The following is a 7,343-nucleotide window of genomic DNA, read 5'->3' on the forward strand; positions in this document are numbered from 1 at the left end:
AATATCTACTGTCACATATAGAAACATACAGAATTTAAGCATAATGATTCGCATAGAAACACTATCAATCATGACCCAAAACCTCAACAAGAACAAAACAGCGCTGATATCAACACTACAGTGGATGGCGGTTACCGTTACAACTAAAGCAGTGCTACCAACTGTATCATGCAGAGGAGGCTGTACATCCTAATACATCCTAACATAACTGTAAGGCTTATTTCATTTTAACTAAAGCGTGTATTTTGCCACTTATTGAGGTGGATGCTATTTGATCAGCGATCCTATAGAGTGTTCAGTGGAACATTATACAGAAATGTGCGCGTCAGTAAAGGAAAGGAAGGGACATTCATTGCGTTAAAATAGAGGTCGTATAAGAAAGATTAAAAGGAGGAATCAAGTGAAATCACTTAAGGCTCAAGTATTGAGAAGGTGGTGGCTAACCCACAAGAGCACCTGGCGTTCTCCTTCATGTCTCATCATACAAAAGGTGGGGTCATAGAACACCAGTGAATCTTAAAAATTATTTGACACCCAAGCAATGTCTGCATCACCATAACGAAAAATGTATTCTGTTACTCGCTGTACTTACCTGAACCTTCTCCACTGCGCTGACTAAAGAGTACTTTAAAGAAACAAGAATAGAATCCATGCCATAAGGGGCTGAGACCATTAGCTGGTTACACAGTGCTATAACGTGATCAAGCAGAATGCTTCAGAAAAGAAATTGAATTTGCCAGAATGAGAGGTTCGGATGGTAGAGCGTCCTTTTTATGAGCCCATATTGGTAGGATTGATCCACATCAGTAACTGAAGGTGTTCAGGTATAGCAGCCATACCGATCAATTTGTCAGCATGTCTTCCAGGTCGAAATTTTCGGCTTTTAAACATATCCGAAAACCGCTGAATAATTTTTAGTAGTAAGTAATGAATAATTAGGTCATTATTTTAAATGATCATTTGCTGTATATTTGATGATATTAGTAAAAGCCGACCAGAATAGGAGGCATGAATGCCAAGTTTGCAGGGACTCAAGTTGATTATGAACCACAACAAGATAGAGTTGGTGGAAGAAAAAACTTCGAAGAAGATACGGCCTGTGTTACTTGAAATCGATATTTGCCCTTATAAATGAAGTACGAATAAATTACGTTGATGATGATAATGCTGATGATGAAATGCCATATGTGATCAATTCTATATACATGTTTATAAACAAAGTGCTGGAAAGCGTGAGTTGGCCGTGCGGTTAGGGGCGCGTACCTATGAGCTTGCATTCCGGAGATAGTAGGTTCGAACCCCACTGTCAGCAGCCCTAAAAATGGTTTTCCGTGGTTTCCCAATTTCACACCAGGAAAATACTGGGGCTGTGTGTTAATTAAGGCTAGGGCTGTTTTCTTCCCAATCCTAGCTCTTTCCTCTCCCACCGTCACCATAAGACCTATCTGCGCTGGTACGGCGTAAAACAAACTGCAGAAAGAAAAAGTGCTGGAAAATACTGTACCGAACTAGTTCGAAAATTTTTGCTTTTCATTTTGATCTTGCTACTCTTTACTTATTAAAAATGTCTTGCTTTACGCTGTTTTGCTGTTCTACCTGACATTAAATTCACCTGCACTGAACCCTTTAACATACGGTGTAGCATACCTGCAAAGTCAAGTATGAAAAAGATTTGTGCTTACCTGGAGGGAATTTTACTAACTAATGCGTGCTTCCCGTGCTATTCATGATTTTAATTGGACAAATTTGACATTGATTGCTCAGTAATTGTCTGCGCTGTGGATTTACAGTGCTATATAATTATGAATGGACGGCGATTACATTATGATCCATTGAGTTTAAGTCAGAGTCCGCCTCTGTGGTGTAGTGGTTAGCGTGATTAGCTGCCACCCCCGGAGGCCCGGGTTCGATTCCCGGCTCTGCCACGAAATTTGAAAAGTGGTACGAGGGCTGGAACGGGGTCCACTCAGCCTCGGGAGGTCAACTGAGTAGAGGTGGGTTCGATTCCCACCTCAGCCATCCTGGAAGTGGTTTTCCGTGGTTTCCCACTTCTCCTCCAGGCAAATGCCGGGATGGTACCTAACTTAAGGCCACGGTCGCTTCCTTCCCTCTTCCTTTCCTGTCCCATCCAATCTCCCCATCCCTCCACAAGGCCCCTGTTCAGCATAGCAGGTGAGGCCGCCTGGGCGAGGTACTGGTCATTCTCCCCAGTTGTATCCCCCGACCCAAAGTCTGAAACTCCAGGACACTGCCCTTGCGGCGGTAGAGGTGGGATCCCTCGCTGAGTCCGAGGGAAAAACCGACCCTGGAGATTAAGAAGAAGAAGAGTTTAAGTCAGAAATTTAATTTGCTTCATTAAAGACTCAGGTAGTACCAACCAAAGTAGAATACCAAACAAAACCGATTCAAGTTTCCTGGGTGAAGAAGGTTCACGTTGGATTCTTCTAAAACATGTGAAGTGTTTCCTTGTTTCGGCAGAGAGGAGAACTGCTACACAGATTTCCATCAGTAACCTGGATTAACTACAATAATATTTTCTGTTATAAAATGAAAGAAACTAATACCCAGAAAAAATAATTAATGGTGAATTCCTCTAGACGTTTGTCTATGAATTAACACACACCATATATGCGAATAATTTATTGTAAACAATTGGAGACAAAAGAAAAAGATATTGATTATATACTTCTACAGACGACAGTTCAGTGACATCATTTGCAAGAACTGGACTCATCAACTACTTCCTTAACCAAATGTCTGTTAAGTGAGCACTCAAGGTGTCAGCTGGATCTTCAGATAATGGCAATGAAATGTACATATTTAACATAAAATTTCAAAATCTGATCGTGGCGTTATAATGAGGTATAACAGGGAAGTTTAGTAAGGATCAAGTTTACCATTGCTTTCCTCACTTAGCCAAGAAAATAGGTGGTAGGCTGTGCTAGGTACAGGCGCTGAGTTATTTACGTGAAACACTTAAGGTGTATTTAAATAAAACATTATAAATAGGCTGAGTTTTTCACATCGTTTTGTTTATTCATTTAAATTTGTATTTCACAATTCATAGCAATTATAAATGTTTTATAGAGCAATGATGGACGATGTGAGAAGTAAGAGATATATTAATCGAAACCGACTTTCAACCATAGCTCAATTTGTAGAGCAACCGACGCGAAATCGGGAGGTTGTGGGTTCGGATCCCACTGGTGTCTGGTTGGCCATTTTTGTTCTGTACTTAACATATCTTCAATACGTACTAAATGTACGTAACACGACCTAATAGGTTGAAAGTCGGTTTCGATTACAATGCGGTCGTGAAAATTCAATTTTCATTGACTTGGCCCTCAACGGGCAACTTAAACGCACTCTACAGTGTGATGGTGGTAGTACCAGACCTGTAGCTCAGATCCTTTCCAACAGAACAAAGATGGCCTAGGCCACCATAGCTCAATTGGTAGAGCAACCGACGCGAAATCGGGAGGTTGTGGGTTCGGATCCCACTGGTGTCTGGTTGGCCATTTTTGTTCTGTACTTAACATATCTTCAATACGTACTAAATGTACGTAACACGACCTAATAGGTTGAAAGTCGGTTTCGATTACAATGCGGTCGTGAAAATTCAATATTCAAAGAGATATATTATTTGAATCAATCTTTGCAGGAAGGGCATAACTTAACATTTCGTGCGAAAACATGTTTTTATTGAAAGGTAAGGTCAGAAGGTAGCTCTGCAAATCCGCAAAGAGCACAAACTTTCATAGTTTATGAGTCAATGACTCAAGACCTTTCTGCAGTGAATGGCTGATAGGAGAAGTTTGAAACATGTTTTCGCACAAAACGTTGACTGTGCCGTTTCTGGAACGATCAATTCATCTATAACATCGTTTGTTTTATCGTTTGTTGTTACTGGAGTCTGGCCTGCCGAGTTCAGTTTGCGATCTCAGTCGTTCTGCAGATGTAATTTTGTCTTACTCGAATCCCTTATTCACTGTAGTTTCCCCCTACATACGTTTCTCAATACTGTACGTCTTGAAGTTTGACACTGTTTTTAAAGTATGCCAGAGTTCATCAGCTTTTGGTCACAAAATCTTCAATGTTCTCTTTATTTATAGCCACGTTTTATATTTCTGGTGATTTCTGTTTGATTTTGTGAAAACAAATGAAAAAACCTTTTATTCTGTTTGCGGAATCTATATGCCTCACTCATGATGATTATAGTGACATTGGTTTTAATGTGATGTCTTCGTTAACTTTAGCCTAATTAACACCAAATATAATATGACAGTAAATATTATCTAAATTAATAAAAATGCAGAATTTGGCTTAAATCGAGCAATTTTCTTACAAATTTAGGATCTTTCTTCCGTAGAAGGAAGTGGTGAATTTTACTTTCAAAATGCTCCAAATCAAACGCCATGGTGCAACAGCCTCGAAGGGTGGTGGCCTAACAAGCGACCGCTGATCACCCCGAAGGCCTGTGGGTTAAGAGGTGTCATGTGGTCAGCACGATGAATCCTCTCAGTCGTTGGATTTCTAGACAGGGTTTGCCATTTCACCGTCAGATAGTACCTCAAATGCAATCACGTAGGCTGAGTGGACCTCGAACCAGCCCTCAGAAATAGGTTAAAATCCATGACCTGACCGGGAGCCGATCCAAGGAACACCGGGTAAAATGCTCCAGGAGCACAATTTTTGTTTCGTTTTCTAGTTTGAAACGTGCCTGTTGAATTAAGGTTAATAAAATTATTTTTCGTACCGCATTCCATGTTTATTAGAAGATGCTATTGTAAACAACACTTTTGCTAATAAGTGGCACCAGACTTCAAAACAATGAAGTTTTCATACGTTATCTCATGGTATTTCTGAACATTTTAAACAACTTTACGAATGGATACTAATAATTTCTTTTGTTCTAGTTGTTTTACGTCGCACCGACACAGATAGGTCTTCTGGCGACGATGGTACAGGAAAGGGCTAGGAGTGGGAAAGAAGCGGCCGTGGCCTTAATTAAGGTACAGCCCCAGCATTTTCCTGGTGTGAAAGTGGGAAACCACGGAAAACCATTTTCAGGGCTGCCGACAGTGGGGTTCGAACCTACTATCTCCCGAATACTGGATACTGTCCGCACTTAAGCGACTGCAGCTATTGAGCTCGGTGGATACTAATAAAATGTGAACAACATCATTGTTGCATGATTGTTTCAAATGCGAAAACCAGTACGTTAAAGCGGTTTTGTCTGGGACATGTTGAATTCTATAAAATGTTGTGGGGAAAGGGATACGTGGAGGGGCCGATGCCCAACTAAAGGGACGTGCTGGTGTGATGTTAATCTATCCACAGGGCATTTGGAATGAGCTTCTCACACAAGGAAGTAGGTACCACCACATTTCAGAAAGTTTAAGGTATCTACTGGTAAATCGAGCTCGTTGCTTGTACACTGCTGTTTGTTGAAAGTGAAACACCAAGACCGAGAGCTGTGATCACAATGCAATTTATTCCCCACATTAGAGACATGACAAGACACAAATGATTACAATAACGGGACTGTACATGCACGGTGACAGTGGAAATTCAGTACGGCGTAGCGCCACCACGCGCTGCTATTAGAGCCGCTGGACGTCGTGGCATGGAATCAAAGAGCTCCTGAATATGCTGCTGGGGAATACTCTGCCACGCGGTTTGTAGGCGCGTCCATACATCATCAACAGTGGTTGCAGGAGGACCTGAACGAACAAGGTGCCGACCGACCAAATCTCAGACATGTTCAATGGGTAACATATCCGGCGAACGGACAGCCCAGGGAAGCAATGGTATCCGTCGTTCTTCGAAGAAGGCTTCCACATTCCTCGCCACATGTGGCCGGGCATTATCCTGCTGGAATATGGCGTCTGGAACGGCCTGCAGGAGGGGCAGTGCCTCGGGCTCTAAAACCTCCCTGATGTAGCGGTAGCTGTTCAGATTGCCCTCAAGACGTAGGAGGCGAGGTCGCATGTTATAGGCAATTGCGCCCCAAACCATCACACTTGGCGTTTGTCCGCTATGCCCTCAACAACACAGTCTGCCCGATGGCGTTCACCACGGCGGCGTCTAGCGCATATGCGGCCATCACTGTAGGACAAGTTGAAGCGGGACTCATCCGAAAACACTACATTTTGCCACTCAGCACGCCAGTGTCGGTGTTCACGTGCCCATTGCAGTATACGGCGTTGGTGGTTGCTGGGCAATGGAAGCAGGCGCAATGGCGTGCGTGCTACCAGTCCAGCCCTCAGAAGACGGCGTCGAACCGTCGATGCAGACATCCCCACACCCGTTGCAGTGCTCCAACGTCGAACCAACACCGTGGACGAAGCTGTTCTGTCCGTTACGGCCAAGCGGACAAGATGGCGGTCATCTCGCGCTGTGGTCACATTGTATCGTCCAGTACCCTGTCGGCGCTGTGTACGGCCCTCTTCTCTCCACTGGTTCCACATACGCCTCACTGTTGAAGCAGCGTACCCTGTACGAGCCGCAATGTCATGGACCGACAGACCCATCTCCCGGAGCCCTATCATTTTGCCCCGTTCGAACGCACTCACACGCTGATATTCCCTCCTGTGATGACGGTGAGGCATAGTGGCACTTAGGTACAAGTTTCCACTTCGTATGACGGCTCCGCACTGACTGAGCGTTGCGTAACACTGCCCTGGCCGGTCACACACAGAAGAGCACTACTGGGCCTACGTGCAGGCCATCTTTCTGCAATTTAAAACACTTATTATGGTTCCACTGTTCTACGCGTCCCCTGATTTTGGCGTGTTTCAGACCATTGCTTCTGAGTGTTTCACTTTCTACAAACAGCAGTGTATTTTGGCAATAGTTTGATTAAAATTTCAGTTGTTTCCCACTAAAGGTAAAATCGTTTAGATTATCAACAGTCCAGTAATATAACAGGAGCTTCAGAGATAGAATGTGGAGCTCGAAGTGTACATATTTTGACTCTCACTGCAAAATTAAATGAAGTTCCATCTCAAAATACCGCCATGTGACAATGTTGAGGGGAGGAATACTGACCCGTAGCACAGGTATCACAGAACGAAAATACGTTGATATAGTTCATGCACTACTGAGCTATAGGTGATAGAACCTTTCTGATCAGAGTTCTAAGCTGAAATATTATCACATAGCGGTCATTCTAGGTGCAAAGATGAAAAGTAATGATAATAATAAAAGGGAATAAATGGAGAATAATAGAAATACTTGGGTAGTCATTGCCTACAGTGAATAAAACTTTCAGATCTCGTCGAGTTGCCGTCTCCAAATATGCTGTCGGGTTCATCAAAGTAGCACAGTTACGTAAATATAAT

The sequence above is a fragment of the Anabrus simplex genome, chromosome 7, assembly GCF_040414725.1.
Source record: "Anabrus simplex isolate iqAnaSimp1 chromosome 7, ASM4041472v1, whole genome shotgun sequence".
NCBI classification, from domain to species: domain Eukaryota; kingdom Metazoa; phylum Arthropoda; class Insecta; order Orthoptera; family Tettigoniidae; genus Anabrus; species Anabrus simplex.